Source organism: Triturus cristatus, chromosome 8, assembly GCF_964204655.1.
Source record: "Triturus cristatus chromosome 8, aTriCri1.1, whole genome shotgun sequence".
Lineage (NCBI taxonomy): Eukaryota > Metazoa > Chordata > Amphibia > Caudata > Salamandridae > Triturus > Triturus cristatus.
The window spans coordinates 284,706,466-284,724,463 of NC_140591.1; positions in this window are offsets into that span (position 1 = coordinate 284,706,466).

A 17,998-nucleotide genomic window follows, 5' to 3' on the forward strand; every position below is an offset into this window, starting at 1 on the left:
GAGAAGCACCAGGGTTGGAGGGAGCGGCGTCTCTTATCAAGTTCGTCCAGTCCTCTTGTCGATTCAGGTTGGTCTTCATAGTGTCCATTTTAAAGATCCATTTTTGTTCCTCTGTTTGTTGAGTAGTTGTTCCACGTTTCCACTTCTCTCATGGTTGTTCAGTACACTAATCATTACAATGTTGGTATATACGGATCTTAATTATTTGGGTTGTTTGTCAAATGTTTAATTTGTCACAGGGGAAGTAATAGTGTAAATAACATTTCTGTTGTTACAGTTTGAAAGACTTTCAGGGGACACACTCTTCATTGGTCACGTTTAAAATGGCCAATTATTGGTGGTAATGGTAAACCCAATCCTCAATCAAGGTGCCTGTTGATTTGTCTGGTATAATGGCCACACTGACCATGGGATCTTTTGGGCTTTTACCTTTGTTGGAGGAAAACATTGGTGGGTTCCGGAGCAAGGTCCCCTTCTGCCAATACCTTCAAAAGTATTTTTATGCATTTGGAGATGAAACTGGATATAGGAGAATATGTAGTGATGCAAACTAGTCTCTCTGATGTCTGATTTTTATTTTGTGGTGTGAGAAAGGTGTCCCGTGGACAGTACCATGCTCATTTTAATGAGTGTCTGACTAAGAGCTTGGGGTACCTCCAGGATGTGAGTTTGTCCAACAGTTTTTATGCCTCCCTAAAGAAGTCCATCTTGTGGTGGCAGTTACATCAGATCCTCAGAAGTTGGCTATAGGGCAAGGAGTCCCTAAATGAATATGAATGAATATTGAAAAGGACATAACTTGGCTAGCAAATAAAAGTTGCTCTGGAGCTTATGAATGAAAGAGTATTAGCCATTAAGGCTCAGAACCCACCTTAGTGGTAGCCCACAGGCCACCTCCCTTTAAAGACCTCAGTAGTCTATCACTGGACCGGTTACCCACCTGGCTCTGGCTGTTAGCTTCTCAACAAGTTTTGATTGCAGTTTCTGTCTCTTCACTGAAAACCAAGTAGATTGCAGTCAGTGCCCTACCATTATTGACGGGTAGTACAATGGGCAAGGCTATCTGCTGGGATAATCTGTGCATTTTGTGACAGATTTGACTCGCCTCATAGCCAATGAATCCTTTTATCTGCCAAAGTTTAAAATTGCAGCACGGGTCTTTGGCAATGATAACGCTGGTTATCTGCACCGAATCGCATTTCAGCTAGTACTGTGTGCTATTTAAATGGCCATATTTATAAATGAATTGGTCACAGTCCTAAGGAAATAAAGTTGAATTGCGCAGAGTGGCCTTTCCCTTGTAACAAGGGTGCGGCGGTCACTGTACTGATAGATCGAGTAGGATTAATACCATTTATGTAGATCTATACACTTAGTACATAACTCAGTACTTTCAGGATCAGAACAGGTTGGACAAGGACTTCGATAACAACTTCATGATGTCACTCAGCTATCCTACTATAGTTTAAACCGAAACCTACAGGTTTACATTTGGTGCTGTGCAGAAGACATATTCATATCGGTACTAAACTACAAGACAGCAGTGCCAAATATCTATGTGCCGTGAGTGTGCACATAGTTGTGACGTTTGTATATGCAAATTATCACAGTATTGCAGTTTATGTTTATTAGCAATATCAGTATGTTTCCTGCATACTGCTGCACACAGGACTAGCACTTTCCCTCTGCCATGGCTTAAAGTTCCTGTTTGCTTGAAGCACAAATGACAGCAGTACCCTATTAGTTGAATAGTAGTGGAGACCCTTTTTTTGGACACTTGATGCAATGTGGTCTCTATTGTGTAGCCAGCTAAAGGCCGAGTGGCTGTGCAGGCCAGGAATGGAGCTTTAGGTAGTAGAGGCATCTAAAGGACTTAGGGCCTGATTATGATCATGGCGGATGGCATACTCCGTCACAAATGTGAGGGATAACTTGTCCACCGCATTAGAAGTTCAATAAGATATCATCGAACGTGTAATACGGCGGACGGGATATCCGTCACATTTGTGATCAAGATTGTCAAGATCGTAATCAAGCCCTCAGATGGATCAAGTTTATCTTAATACTCAAATTATGGATTTTTAGGGGTGACTTGGGGCAATCAGAGACTAGTAGGGAGTGCCATGTGATATGCTCCAAGAGCCAGCAGATGTATTTCTGGGACTCTGAGACTAGCAGGGTGGGGCTAAGCGTCTTTGAGAGACAGTTAGGGCCAAATTCCGAGAATTTGGCAGGGCGGTGGCGTGGCGGTGCAAACCGCCGCACCACCGCTCATCCAAAGCTTGCGCTGTTAGCCTGCCAGATTACGATTTATTCATAGTCTAGCAGGCGGTGGAATGGCGGTTAACAATGCGGTGCCCTTTAAAAGGCAGTAGTGCCTTTTAAAAAGGCACCGCAATGGGAATGCCTCACAAGGCTCCTGCTCGGTATGGACTCGTAAGTCCATGCCGTGCAGGAACCTATATGCATGTGCACAGGGGGGCACATGTTAGGCCTGTAGGGCCCCTTTTATTTCCTCTCTGCCAGACTTTTGATGGCAGTGGAACCGCCATGAAAAGCCTGACTGAAAGGAATCTCTTAATATGCTTGGCGGGACCATGGCAGTCCAGCCAAGCATATTGCAGCCTTTGAACACCGCTCCCATGCCAGATAATGGCGGTTCCCTGGCAGAGCCGGCGGTCCTAACGCGGTCCGAGTGCCCGAATAGTAATCGGGCAGTCAGACCACAGGTGTGGTGGTGGCTGGATCCGCCACCGCTGTGCCACCACGAGTCTGGCGGGCTGAGGACCGCCAGACTGGTAATCTAGGCCTTGGGGTCAGTGAGGGCAAGTAGGATCAGTTAGGGCCAGGTGAGACAATTTGAGGGCCTGTCAAATACTTCTCAGAGTTAGTTAAAGGTAACTTGGCAGGCTGGCTATAGATTGCATGAGTCTATTGCTGTCAAGCTTTGGCTGAGTTGAGGGTATGTACATACTGGTTGCAGGTATTGTGGGTCTGAGTGCCATCTGAGGCTCCATTGAGGATAACTGACTGAAATTGGAGAATCTGAGCCCTAGCTGAGGATATCTGTTGTCTGAAAGTTGATTTCAGAGGAGTGTTTAAGGCACAGCTAAAGGTATCACAGAGCTGGTAGAGGCCCTATGAGGGTAAATGAGGACAAACTGTTGGCTAACTGAAGTAAACTTTTGGATCTCTCAGACCTGGGAGTAGAGGATGGGTTCTGAGAACTCGGTGATGAGAGCAAGTTAATGATCTGTGGTGGTAAGGTGGGTGACATAAAGGTCACCACAGCAGCCCCCTGACTCCCACAGTATACCTATCCCCACACTTAGCTTTCAGCTCCCCTTGTTATCCCTGTTCTGCTTGCAAGGTAAACTTGTATACTGCTTGTATATCTGTTTTGAGTCTGAGTGAAGGTAGTATTACTGTTGCCTTTGCTATATCTTCCCTGTGTTATGGGGATGGCTTGCACTACACCTGCCGTGCTGTGCCTGTCATTTGTGTGTTAAGGAAGCTTGCACTGCTGCTTGCTGTGCTGTTTTCTCCGTATGTGTGAGAAGGGAGATTGCACTGCTGCTACCTGTGCTGTATACACTGTTGAACAGCTGCCTGAGGCTCAATTCGGAGAAGACAGAAGTCCTCGTCCTCGGAACCACCCCGTCAACATGGAACAACACCTGCTGGCTCACCACCCTCAGCGCCCCTCCCACCCGCACGGACCATGCCAGAAACCTCGGCATCATACTCGACTCCTCCCTCTCCATGAACCGACCGGTCAACGCCATCGCCTCCAGCTGCCTCAACACCCTCCGCACCCTCTGTAAGACCGTCATATGGATCCCCCGGAGTCAAGGAAGACAGTCACCCACGCACTCATAACCAGCAGACTCGACTACGGAAAAGCCCTCTACGCCGGGATCAACAAGTCTCTACTCCGCAAGCTCCAGACGATACAGTACACCGCCGCCAGACTCGTCCTTGGCATCCCCCAACACAAACACATCAGCCAACACCTACAGAACCTCCACTGGCTCCCCGTCGAGAAGAGGATCACCTTCAAGATACTCACCCACGCCTACAAATGCCTCCACAACACCAGCCCTCAATACCTCGTGAGAATTACCTTCCACGTACCCAAAAGAAACCTCCGATCTGCCAACCTCGTCCTTACCGAAATCCCACGCATACGCAGAGCCAGATCAGAGGGAAGAGCCTTCTCCTACATCGCAGCCAAGACCTGGAACGAGCTCCCGATCGACAGCAGATGCGCCCCCTCCCTGAACGCCTTCAGGAAGGCTCTCAATACCTGGCTCTTCGACTGCACGGAACTGCGGCCTCCCACCCCCGCCCCCTCCAGCACCTTCAGACCCTCAAGGGTGAGTAGCGCGCTTTACAATCCCCTGATTGATTGATTGATTGATTGATTAATTGATTGATTGATTGTTGGACACACTTTACATTTAATGCTTAGAGAGCAGGAAGAGGTATGTACAACTGAATATCATGTTTGTTCCATTTTTTAGTTTCTTTCCAAACACCCCATAACTTTTGCCATGCTCTGTTTGTAGGATTCAACATTCACTGTTAAACATTTTAGCGGAACAAATAAACATGGAGGGACCGGGGGCAACAAAGGTCCAGCACACGTACCCCAAGATATACACTGTGAAAACTAGAGGTGTGCTGTTCCCCAAAAACCCACCTTTGTATATACACCTCACAGACCACACACACCTACTTCTTCATCGGCCAAGATCACAGGCAAAAGATCTATGGCAAAGAGCCCCCCTGCGGGTCCCGTTGGGCATTGTAGCACCAGCCCAACGAGGAGCTGCCTGATGATGAAGCATGACATCCCTTGGGGTGTGTGAGGGCCTTGCTCCTTATAGGAGCACTCCCCCCGGTTATGACCTTACCCCCTTTCTTCTTTAGGAACAGCACATCTCTCATTTTCACAAACATTTTAGCGGGGTATGTCAATTGGGGGGTCTGGTCACTTATTTTTATCAAGGAGTGGCAAACGAAAAAAGGTAGCAAATGCACTTGTGTTACACGTGTAAAGTGTACAGCTGTTGCATTTGCTTATGTGAACATGCCTTCACAAGTGAGTACTTCTCAAACTTTTCTAAATCTTCTCCAAACATAGTGAGGGTAGAGGGTACATGCATATGCATATGCTTTTCCTGCTCCTTTTTAGGTTGAAGCCTACCAGAGAGCGCAGCTATCTGGTTTGCTAACGACTTCTTGTAGGCATTCTGCCCATTGCTGACCATGGCTATCTGGTTTGTAACTCACATTAGCTTGCTTTCTATTTGCTGGCTTTATTTGGTTTAGGCTGTCCAGCTGTAGTTTGTCCATCTGCTGAGCATAGCTTTTTTACTATATCTTTCCTAGTGCTTGTTTTCTGTAAACAGGTTTTTAAATCTTGTTCTTATCTTGTTACATTTGCTGTGCATTCAAAGACAAAGGTCAAATGTCAGGCTTTGCCTTCCAAGCGGACTTGTTTACTTTTCTTTCTCTGACTTCAAAGTAGGAGAATTTATGTGACAATTTTGCTGTGAAACAAAAGGGTTTTTTCTAGCACACAACAAAAATGAACTGTGCTGATATTCCAGAATTCGGAAAGTGTAAATGAAGTACATTTTTTTGTAATTCTTAAGTGTAGTGGAAAAAAATATTGTAATATGATCAAAGCACACACCAATACATTAGTTGATGATATTTCCACACATTATTATTTGTGGACAGTAAAACTGTACGTCTGTTCAAATGTAATGGTCATTTCAATTGAAAAAGTGTTGTCTGTAATGGTAGTGTGCTACCATACCATGCATACTCCACATTACACCACTCCACTTAACACCGCTTCAATCTACAACACTCTACTCCACTCTATGCCCTTCCACTTTATGCTAAACACTAGTCTACTCAATGACACTCCACTCTATGACATGTCACTCCATTCTACGACACTCCACGTCAATCCACTCCACGACACACCACTCCAATCTACCACATGCCACTCCACTCCATGCCACTCCACCCCACTCTACGCCACTCTACTCGATGTCCCTCCACTCTGTGTTGCTCTACTTTACCCTAATCTAACCCACTCCACTCCAATGTACCACATTCCACTCCAATTTACTCCACTGTAATCTACACCTCTCCACTCCAATCTACCTTAATCTACTCCAATCTACCCCAATTCACTCTACTCCAATCTACCATAATCTACCCTTCTCCACTTCAGCACAATCTACCCCAATCTAGACCACTCCACTCCAACCCACCCCACTCCACTTTATTCCTCTCCAATCTATCCCAATTCACCCCACGCTACTCCAATCTACCCCTTGCCACTCCAATCTACACCACTCCACTCCTATCTACCCCAATCTGCCTCACTCCACTTAACTCAACTCCACTCCAATAAACCCCACTCCAATCTACCCAATCTACTCCACTCTAATCTACCCCACTCCAGTCTACTCCACTCCACTCCAATCTACCCCAATCTACCTCAGGCCACTCCAATCTACCCCGCTACTCCAATCTACCCCAGTTCACCCCACTCTAATCCCCAATCTACCCCACTCAACTGCAATCTACCCTACTCTACTCTACCCATTCTACCCCACTCATACTCCACTCCACTCCAAACTATCCAAATCAATCCCAATCCACTCCAATCTAACCCACTCTACCCCAATCTGCCTCAAACCACCCCACTCCTCTCTACCCCAACCCACCCTATCCTACTCCCACTCCAATAAACCTCATCCCACCACACTCCAATCTACCCCAAACTACCCCACTCCACTCCAGACTACCTCACTCCACTTCAACCTACCCCACACCACTCTAACAAAATCTACCTCACTCCACTCTACTACAATCCACTCCAATCTACCCCACTCTAATCCACCCAATCTACCCCACTCCACTCCAATCTACCCCACTCCAATCAGCCAGACTTCAGTGTACTCCAATGTACCCCACACCACTCCAATCCACCCTTCCACTTCAATCTACCCCAATTCACCCCACTCTAATTTACCCCAATCCACCCCAATCTAACCGCTCTTTTCCAATCTGCCCCACTGCTCCCGAGTCCAATATACTCCCCTCCACTTCATTGTACCCCACTCCTCCCCAATCTACCCCTACTACAATCTACAACACACCAATCTACACCACTCCACTCTAATCTACCCCACTCCACACCAATCTACACCACTACAATCTACCCCACTCCAGCGTTCTGCAAACTACCCTACTCCAATCTACCCCACTCCACTCCAATCTACCTCACTACAATCCACTGCATCCACTCCCCTCTATGTAAATGTACCCCACTTCACACTATGTAAATCTACCACACTCCACTCCAATCTCCCACAATCTACTCCACTCCAGTCTACTGCAATCTACCCCACTCCAATCTACCCCACTCTACTACAATCTATCTCACTGCAACCCATTGTATCTACTCCTCTCTACCCAAATGTTCCCTACTCCACTCTACCTAAATCTACCACACTCCACTCCACTCTCCCACATTCTACTCCACTCCACTCCAATCTACCCAAATCCAATCTACCCCACTCCACTCTAACTCAATCCTTCCAAATCTGCCCCAATCCACAGCAATCCATCCTACTTCAATCTACCCCAATCCACCCCACTCCATCCCAATCTACCCTACCCCATTCCAATCTGCCTCACTTTAATCCAGTCTACCCTACTCCACTTCACTGTACCCCAATCTAACAGGCTCCATTCCAATCTACACCACTCCACCCCAATTTACCCGACTCCACCCCAATCTACCCCACTTTACCTCAATCTACCCCACTCCACTCTAATCTACCCCACTACAATGTACCACAATCTATCCCACTACAATCTACTGCAATCTACCCCATTCCAATTTACCCCACTGCAATCCACTGTGTCTACTCCACTCTACCCAAATGTACCCCACTCCACTCTACCTAAATCTACCACACGCCACTCCACTCTCCCACAATTTCCTCCACTTCACTACAATCTACCACAATCTACCCACCTTCAGTGTACCCCAATCTACCCCAGTCCACTCCAATCTACCCCACTGCAATCCACTGCATCTACTCCACTCTACCCAAATGTACCTCACTCCACTCTACCTAAATCTACCCCACTCCAATCCACTCTCCCACAATCTGCTCCACTCCAATCTACCTCACTCCAATCTACCCCACTCCACTCTAACTCATTCCTACCCAATCTACCCAAATCCACAGCATTCCACCGTACTTCACTATACCCCAATCTACCCCACTTCATCCCAATCTACCCCACTCCATTCCAATCTACCCCACTTCAATCCAATATACTCTACTCCACTTCACTCTACCCCACTCGACTCTAACCTACCCCACTGCAATGTACCACAATCAGCCCCACTACAATCTACCACAATGGTCACCACTTCACTCCAATCTACTCCGCTTCACTCCAATATCCACTCCACTATAGCCCATGCTACTCCACTCCAATCTACCCCACTCCACTGCAATCTACTCCATTCCACTCTACCTCTCTACCCCAATCTACTGCACTACACTCCACTGCAATCTACCCAAATATACCCCATACCACTTCAATATAACCCACTCGACCCCAATCTTCTAGAATCCACCATTCTCCACCCGCTGCACTCCACTCCAATCTACCCCAAGCCTCCCTATTTTACCTGCACTCCAATCTACCCTATCCCACCACACTCCAATTTACCCCACTCTGATCTACCCCACTCAAGTCTACTCCACTCCAGTCTACCCCAATCTACCACACTGCACCCCAATCTACCCCATTCTACACCACTCAACCCAATCCCACTCTACCCCACCCTGTTCTAATCTACCCACTCCAATGTATCCCATTCCAGTCTACCCCAATTTACCCCATTCCAATACAACCCACCCCCTCCAATCTACCTCATTCCAATCTACCATACTCAAATTCACCCAATCTGCCCGAGTCCACCGCAATCTATCCAACTCCACTTCACTCCAATCTATCCCAACCTACCTCACTCCACTCCACCCTAATCTACCCGACTCACGCCACTATAATCTACACCACTCAACTCCAAACTTCCCTATTCCACAATCTACACCACTCCACCCCACTCTAATATACCCCAATCCACCTTACCCACTCTACCCATTCCCCTCCAAAGTACCCCAATCTACCCCACTCCACTCTATCCCAATCTACCCAACTCCAATCTACCCCAATCCACTCTAATCTACACCACTCCACCCCAATCTACCCAAATCCAATTTAACCCACTTCAATCTACCTCACTCACCCGCTCCAATCTACCCCACCCCACTCCACTTCACACCACTGCAATCTACCCCATGCAATACCAATCTACCCCACTCTACTCCATTCCAATCTACCCACCACAATTTATCCCACTCTGCTCCAATCTACCTCACTCCACTCTACCCCAATCTAACGCACTCTACTCCAATCTACCCCAGTCTACCCCACTGCATCTCATTCCACCCCACCCCACTCCACTAACTTTTAGCCATGCTGAACAGACACCACACTGGCGAAAACTCACTGCCAAAGCCAATTGGTCTCGCATAGACGACGCCTACGCTTGTTTAATTATTCAGACCGAATGTTTTAGCTGAACAAACGCCAGTATTGTATGCTGCTAAATTAACAGCCAGTAACCTTTCTACTGCACTCCTAAGGGAGTGATTAAAAGGCACATGATACACAGACAAGCTTAAGTACAGCTTCGAGTGTAGATTTCTATTCAGCCTGCAGAGGGCGTTAGAGTATTTCAAACTGGAATACGGAAACGCTAGTTATTCTGCAAACTAGAATATTTTGAGATGCTTGCGAATAGAGCGGGGATCCCGAATAGGACATGCTGCTTTGGGCAGACTTGTTCAACACTCAAGCAGGGGCAGCGGAGACAAAGTCGTCAGTCCTGCGGAAATAATTGACCACGACGCAATTCCAAAGTTCGATGAAGTGAGCAACATATTAAACTTATCCTGCATGATTTGTAAGGCATCAATCATGGTGTGTTCTTGACAAAACACCGCCACCATCACATACATGCCAATAGGCCCGACCCAGGCGGTAGACTCCCGATTTTCGGTGCAAAATAAGTGGGTTTTTTTGTTGTCTGTTTTCCGGCTGAAATTGCACCTTCTTCAATAGAAATCAGTGAGAGGAATAAATTCTCGTGATAATTTTTATATAATATCCTACTTCCCTCTTCTAAAATGTTGGCATGTATGCAACACCACCGATCGGAAGTGGTCGCAGTGGCTTCTGTGAAAAGTGGTTTTGTGGTGGAGGCTGGAGTGTGCGTCGTACGTGTCTCACAGCTGCAGGGAACACGTCTGCCTCTTGATTCTGAGGCGAGCCTCGTGAGTGTCCTGCTTGTGGGCGGGGACACTGTTTATAACGTAATCGTCTGGTTCCCAGGAGACAATCTCCCTCTTTGGAGAAACAGAGAACTGAATTGTATGCATGCCGGCCGGGTCCTTTTATACTTGTGTACATATCATTAGACGAGAGGAGCTGGCATGCCTGCCACCTGAGGCCCCGCACCCTTCCTGCCCGACGTCAGCTCATCCATCCCCTCCTGCCCCCGGGTGGGTGTGCAGGGGGCATGCCCCCGCCTCGCATGCTTTGTGCTCTTGACACGTCTGTCTGTGGGATTCCCCACCCCCACTTCACTGTGAGGCGGGAGCGTGGCACAGCCCGACGTGTGACCCTGGGCTCAGTACAACCCCGTCCCCTGGCCTCCCTGCTGCTGCTTGCTTTGTAGGCGACATGCGGATCGAGGTGCTCCACAGTCGTGTTATTGTTATTTCAGTGTCATTGCCCTGATCTGAAAACAGCTTAGAAGGGATGTAGGATCAGGGCACAAGTCCTAAAAAAAGAAGTGGGGGGTCTAACCTAATTAATCAGTATGCAAGTGGCATCACGGCGTGTGACATCACGGCGCGTGAGGCACTGACATCACAGCGCGTGACAACACAGGAAGTAGCATCACAAGAAGTGACATCAGATCTTAAGCCTTCACATATATGTTTAGCAGGTCTATCATGATTACATTTGAGCACATTTGGAGTATACTTGCAAACCCTCCTGATTTAGGCAGAGGATTCACACTTTTGTAAGCTTAACACAAACCAAGGTTGCCTTAAAGCTTCCTCTACCCATAGTGCTTTAAAAGAAAAAAATAGTGATATTTAAATTATTACAACGCCTCCTCAGGGGTAGTATGCGCTATATAAATGCCATTTATTTTGTGCAAATACTGGGAAAGATCAACACACCTGCAGTTCTTACAGTGCATGCATATCTCCAAAACAGAGCCGGAACAAAGTGAAAAGCTGCCTCTCTTAACCCCTTCGATGCTGCGCAGATTCCGCCGCTGTGCTGACGGAATCTTGCGCGGGCGTGGTCATGACGGAATGGTTCCGTCATGAGCACAGCTCAACCGTGGGTCATGACGGAACCATTCCGTCATGAGCACCGAAGGGGTTAAGTGTGAAGTGCTAACAAGGCGTGAGCCTTTGTTTCCCCTCTGCTGCATTTGCTTCTAGGTGTGAGGCTCCTGACTGCTGCCAGCCAGGAGACCCCGACAAAAGGAGGTCTAATGACCCCTCAGATTCGGACTTTGTTGTGGGCCCAGCAGGAGACAGAAATAAGAGAGCCCCATCACATCCCTGCCTGCATGTTGTTGCAGATCGAAAGCAGATAACAACATGCAGGCACTACCCAAAGTGTCCCGGTGTTTGGAAATTACACTGAGACGAAATCAGCATCTTTTTCAGTGGGGCCCAACTTCTTGGTAGGATGGACGGCATCCATCCTGTGAAAAAAGTGGGTGGATGCCGTCCACCCGCGTGTAACCCCGACTAGTGCCCTGTGTAGGATGTTGCTATCCTCGGAAAATGAGTGGAGGTTGGTGAAAACTAGTTTTTCTAAAACCCTCCCCACGTAGAATAACCTAGAAGGGAGATGGGAATCATTATGGGGCATATCAACAACAACCGGCGATAATTATCGCTAAGCGCACTTAGCGCTAGGATAATTATCGCCGGCTAGCGTGGCTTTTTATCGCTGAGATAGCGTGCTATTAGCAACGCTTATCTCAAAAGCGATAAAAATCCTAGCGCTAACTGCCAAACGTGAGATTATCGTTGGAAACCCAGCGATAATCTCACGAAGTTTGGCGTTAGCTTGATGATAGGGCCTCACATACTTAGCCATGATATCCACCTTCCATAGGATATCATGGCTAAGTCAGTCCTGAAGCAGGCGTAAGGAAAGTAGCGATAACAGGGGTTATCGCAACTTATCCTGTCACTATGCTTCATAGCGTGGGGCTTGATGATAGGAGAAATGTCGCTTAGCGACATTTCTCCAGTCATGTCAGGTCAGGAACGCCCACTTTGCATCTCATTAGAGATGCAAAGCTGGGCGTTAAGAATTTGTGCGCTAATGCAAAGTTTCACGCGATAGCGTGACCTTGCTGATTAGGAGATAAAATTATCACCGCTTTTCGGCCGAAAACAGCAATAATTTTCTATCGCCGCCTTGTAGATATGCCCCCAAGTCCTTTGGGGCAGGAGGGAATAAGGGAAGGTTCCATCATCGCTGATTCATAGAGAAGAAGAGATACAATATTCTAGTTTAATTCGAAGAGAGAAACTGACAAATGTGAAAGTCATTTAGAGTATAAATGGACATAGTTGTTTCATTATGTTTAGAGGATAAATGGAGGGTAAGGACGACCTCAATTGCTTCAGTATTTGACATATCTGCGAAATGGGTCAGTTTATTCCGATTGCCCCTGGCCTCGGCCTGTTCTAGGAATTTTGAGGCCCTGAGCAGAAAGGGAATGTGCGAGCCCCCTCTAATTTCATACAGAATGAAATCACAGTCAATGACATCACAGGAAGTGCTATCAATTGGACTATTTTTGAGCAACTTTGCAAGAAGCAACTTTCTTGGTGTAGATATTAGTAAAAATAAATAAATATTAACTCTAATGAAATAAGTACATATATTTTACATTTCGATTAACTGGAAATACATTATATTAATCACACTCGATTGAATGGTTTGCCTAGCTCGCTCCAAAACTTATATGTTGTATCAAATATCACCAATTTGTTTCAAGATTAGTGCTTTTGATACATATGTATGTATACCAGGCCTCTCCAATGAGAAGCTCGTGAGCTACCAGTAGCTCTCCAGCTACCTGTGAGAAGCTCTCCTGTGTGCATCTTAGACTAACATGAAAGCTTTTGCTTAGTTATACTATTAGTTCTATGCCACAAATAAAAAGCATTTATTTGAGACGGAAATGTGTGTATTTTCAGAACTCATAAGCTGAATTTTGGAGAAAAATGCTTCAATTTCCAAAATAAATTTAAAGCTATTATTTGAGTTGGATACATTTATTACCCATATTATTACTTTAGTGCCAGGGTATATCAGCTATGGATATTATGTATTATTACCCAGTTAGATGCATCGTAGATTGATTGTGTGTTTTTTACTTTAGTGCTTGCAGCCCTGTCTAATGCATGCATGTGATCACTGATGACAGTTTTGAATGGACTATCGCATCACTAACAGTAGCTTGGGATAATCTACATTGAACAAAAGTAGCTCTTATTACAGAAAAGATTGGAGACCCCTGATTTATACAGTATTTATATAGGGGAAACCTAGCAGAAAGGCTGTGGACCTCTTTACAGGGTCAAAGACAAAGACACACTCAAGATGTGATATGAGAAATAGGTTTGTGGGCTGTGACTGCATCATCATGTTGTGTTTTTTTGTTGTGTTTTTTTTTAAGTTGAGCATTCAGCTGTTTTCTAAATGGGACCTGGGTTCAGACTGTCCGAGTCCGGATAGATATGGATGCAGCATTCCGGAAAGGCCTTTAGCTTGTTTTTTTCTCTTTTTAGCACATCATTTTCTTCCGTATGAAGGTGTCCTTGCTGTAGGTGTGTGGATATCCACTGGCGATGACAAGCTTGTCATCCAAGAAAGCAGGGGTGTGAGTTGTATAGTGCAAACCTAGCTAAAAGGCAGCAGAGCACTGTACAGGGTCAATGACGAGAATAAAGTCAAGGAGTGATCAGAAAGGTAGCTGGTTTGTTGACTATTAATGCATTGTGATAGCTTTGCAGATGATGCAGTTGGGATTCAATTGTAAGAAATTGTAGAGTTCCATAACGGTGGAATGATGTGGTCATATTTCTTCATGACCCAGTGAGGTGCATCACACTTTAGAATTTGAACTTGCTGGGGAGCCAGGGGGAAGGTGGCAGTCAAACATAAAAAGAGGCATGCAGACAAGATCATGGAACAGGAACAAGTCAGCAACAGGGTCCATCCTCAGATGTGCAAGTTGTGAATCCCTCTAGTAAAAGCCTAACAAAGATATGGTATCTTTGCTTTAAAAAGGAATGATCTACTTTACGACGTCTGTTAGTGATAACAGTGATGTTAAGGTAGATATTTACAAATTTGTGAGACAGCTTAAATTAAACATGTTTCTTGTTATGAACCCTTTGAAAAATGAACAAAGAGTACAGGAGAGTGTATTTGTGGTTTTATCTATCCAGGATGTGCATGATATGACAATGCTCTTGTCCATAACAGATAGTGTGCAGGATCTTGTGTCCATTCAGAAAGTACTTAATGATCTTGATTGGTGCACTAACAGGAGTCAGGCCAGTGATCTGAAACAGAAATCTAGATGGACTCCCTAATTATCCAGTGACAATAGTGTAGATCTCTTTCACAAAGCTATAATGAATGATTTGGATAACTGGGAACTGAGGGCCAGATGTAGGTAAATGCATGTTTGCGATTCCTTAATAGTGATTTTTAGGGAATCGCTATTAAGAAATCGCAAAATGCCATGTAAGTAGGAATCGCAATATTTTTAGCGATTCCTTAATATTCCTTAATTGTGAATCATAAATTGCGATTCGCAATTAAGGGTACACCTTCCCATTCATTCCTATGGGCCAAGAGGCCCATAGGAATGAATAAGAATTGCTCCCACAATTTGCGAGTCACCAAGAGGCACTCGCAAATTGCGGGAGCAATTTCAAGGGTGTCAGGGTTCCAAAAGGACACCCTGTTGCACCCCTGAAATGTGCATGTGTGCACATGTGGCGCACATACATGCCCTAAGGGCATGAATGTGTGCCACATGGCACTTAAAAAAAGCAAAAAAGTGATTTTTTAAAGGCAATCGCTAATTACCACACACTTGAAGTTGGTGGTAATTAGCGATTCCTTAAGGCTAAAGTGCACTTTCTTTTGTGCTACTTACATTGCATTGAAGGAAGCGCAATTTGCGATTCCTTAAATGCAAGAGCAAAATAATGAATCGCAATTTTGCGATTCCTTATTTTGCTAGTAGGTTTCAACTTACCTACATTGCTCGCTGCCAAATAGCGAGCGCTAAAGCTGAAATTCTGCGAATTTCAGCATTAGCGCTCGCTATTTGGCCACCTACATCTGGCCCTTAGTTAACAATATAGGCATAGAAGACATAACGCAAAGAACTTGACATTTGGGGAATGTGAAGCTATGAGACAATTACTCCAAGGCCAGGATTTGATTATCCGAGATGCTGACAAGGGAAGAAATGTAGTGGTGATGGACAAAAGAGACTATATAGACTATGATGAAGAGACATACACTCAACTCAGGACTTCCTCCTGTTATCTCAAACTTGGACATAATCCGGTTATTGAGATATCCGAACAGATCAATACGAATTTCAAATGGCACTGTAGAAGCCATCTTTCTTATGTGATACCAAATGCTGTTAGCTTTTAGCCCTGTTAAGTTGACGTTAAAATCACTGCACAAGATACTCTTACCTTTCCTTGACTTCAGAGAAACCGCTTTAGTAACGCAAGGTTTGCTCAAAACAGATACCTGACAAAGGAAGATGCTCGCTTAGACGCAAACGTTTCAGCATATCCCATTTCGCAATATAACTGGTCATTGCTATTATGTTTATTTAGCAGTTTTGTATAGCGCGAACAAGACCCTTGCAGGTATCAGAGCGCTTTACAGTACAGAGCTATCAACAAAAAACATATAAATATCGTGAAGTAGGTGAATACAGGAAGGATGAGCAAACACGAATAGCATGTATTTACAAGGGAATATCAAAGAGTCAAGTAAATTTGGCTAGAAGAATAGATTTCACTTCTTTTTTAAAAAAAGCTGCGGATGGATTAAGTCTCGTTTCTTGGGGCAAGGCATTCCAAATCCTGGGAGCCATTCCTGAGAAGGAGCGGTAGTATGTTTTCATCTTGGAGAACCGTTGTGGCTTAAGTAGAAGATTGCCGGAGCTCCTAGTGGATCTGTTACCACCCGATAGTACCAGTTTCTCCGCTAGGTATCTCGGTGTCTTGTGGTGTAAGGCCTTATGTGCCATACAAGCGATTTTCAGATTAATTCTGGCCTCAAAAGGAAGCCAGTTGAGGGCACGAAGGTCAGGGGAGATATGGGTGTTTCTTTTGGAGCCTGTGATAAGCCTAGCGGCTGTATTGATTGTAGCTCTTAAAGGAGCGGTCGTTGATCTGGGAAGGCCGCAGAGAGCAGTACTTGGAATGGAATGGAAATGGTATTTATAAAGCGCGACTGTCGCTCCGGAAGAAGCATCCTGGCGCTGACTGGAAGGGGTATAGAAAGATGGAATGGAGCAGGGTTAGATGGTGTTCCGTACATACTCGTCAGAAAGGCTAAAGATCCATGTTTTCAGTTGTTTCCTAAATTGGCATTCCTTGGTGAGGGATCTCAGATGCTGGGGCATAGCGTTCCATGCCTTGGAGGCAAGGTGAGTAAGAGTTTTTCCCCCTTTGGTTTTTAGGTTGAAGTTGGCTAGTGTTATTAGGTTATTGTTGGAGGATCTCAGGGTCCTCTGGGGGTTGTAGTGGGGATAGCGTTTGATCAGGTACTTGGGGCCAGTGTGGTTAAATGCTCGGAAAGCCACGGTTAGGATCTTGAATAGGATCCTTTTGTGCAGGGGTAACCAGTGGAGGGTTCTTAGGGCGGAGGAGGCTGAAGATCTTCTGGGGAGTTTAAGCACCAATCTAGCAGCCGAATGCTGAACACTCTGCAATTTTTTGAGAGTGGCTTTTTTCACACCTGCCAGGAGACCATTACAATAGTCTAAGCGTGAGAGGATTAACGCCACAGTTACCGTCTTTCTGGCTTCAATTGGTAGGAAATCAAAAACATTTTTGAGGGATTTAATGATTCCGAAGCAGCTTCCTGCCACTATTCTGGCATGCTGGTCGAAGGATAAGTCAGTATCGAAGGTGACTCCAAGGTTTCTTGCAGTTACGACGGTCTGAGGGGGGGCTGTGGAGTCCTCTGGCCACCATAGATGAGGACAGAAGTTGACGTTTTTCCCCATGGGAAGGATCTCGGTCTTCCCTGTGTTACACTTAAGATGGTTAGTTTCCATCCATAGGAAGACATCTTTTAGGCAGTTTGTTAGATTTTGTTCGGCAATCGTGGAGTTTTCCTCAAGCGGGACTATAAGTTGGGTATCGTCGGCGTAAGATGTAACAGTGATACCGTATGATTCGATCAGAGAGATAAGAGGTACGAGGTAGACATTAAAAAGTAAAGGACTTAAGATGGAGCCCTGTGGGACTCCTGATCGAATCTTTTTCTCAACTGAGCTGAAAGGTCCTAGTTTGATGGACTGTGATCTTTCGGTAAGGAAAGATGTTATCCAATCTAAAGCTAGGTCAGAGATGCCGATGTCCCTAAGTCTATCTAGGAGTATGAGGTGGGAGATTGTATCGAACGCTGCCGTGAGGTCCAACAAGATCAATACAGCGTTTTTCCTTTGATCTTGGAGAAGTTTTATGGAGTCAGTCAACTCAATCAAGGCTGTTTC